Here is a 928-nt window from a genome sequence, read left to right as displayed (position 1 = left end):
TATGACAATACAATTCCACAAATAAAATACTACACAATGACCAGGCAAAAGGCATTCCATTATGTGCATCATAACAAACTATGGATAGCCTGGAATTCCAGACCACTTCATTGTGCTCATGCAGAACTTGTACATGGATCAAGCGGTAACTGTGTGAACAGAACAAGGGTATACCGTATGGCTTAAAATCAGGAAAGGTATGTGTCAAGGTTGCATCCTCTCACCACATGTATTCAATGTATCTACTGAGCAAGTAATGAGAGAAGCTAGATAGTATGTAGAAGAATACAGCATTAGGTTTGGAGGAAGGCTTATTAACCACTTGTGATATGCAGATAACACAACATTGCTTGCTAAAAGTGAGGAGGACTTGAAGCACTTGCAGATGAAGATCAAGGATTGCAGCCTTCAGTATGGATTACAACTCAATGTAAAGACCAAAATCCTCACAACTAGACCAACAGATAACATTGTGATTAATGAACAAAAGATTGGAGTTGTCAAGGAAGTAATCTTGCTTGGATCCACCAACAATGCTCATGGAAGCAGCAGTCGAGAGATCAAAAGACACGTTACATTGGGTAAGTCTGCGGTGCAAGACCTCTTTATAGTACTGAAAAGAACGGATGTTACTTTGAGGACTAATGTGCACCTGACCCAAGTCATGGTACTTTCAATTGCCTCATATGCATGTGAAAGTTGGACATTGAATAAGGAAGACCAAAGAAGAATAGATGCATTTGAATTATGATGTTGGTGACAAATATCGAAAGCACCAGGGACTGTCAAAAGAACAAATCTGTCTTAGAAATAGTAAAGCCAAGAGGCAAAGATGGTAAGACTGTATCTCATAGGCTTTGGACATGTTGTCAAGAGAGACCAGTCCCTGGAGAAGGACATTATGCTTGGTAAAATGCAAGGACAGATG

This window comes from Echinops telfairi, unplaced genomic scaffold (assembly GCF_000313985.2).
Source record: "Echinops telfairi isolate 266 unplaced genomic scaffold, ASM31398v2 ScPeMD7_5868;HRSCAF=6743_0, whole genome shotgun sequence".
Classification (NCBI taxonomy): domain Eukaryota; kingdom Metazoa; phylum Chordata; class Mammalia; order Afrosoricida; family Tenrecidae; genus Echinops; species Echinops telfairi.
The sequence above is the reverse complement of the archived record's forward strand: the minus strand, read 5'-3'. Positions refer to the sequence as shown.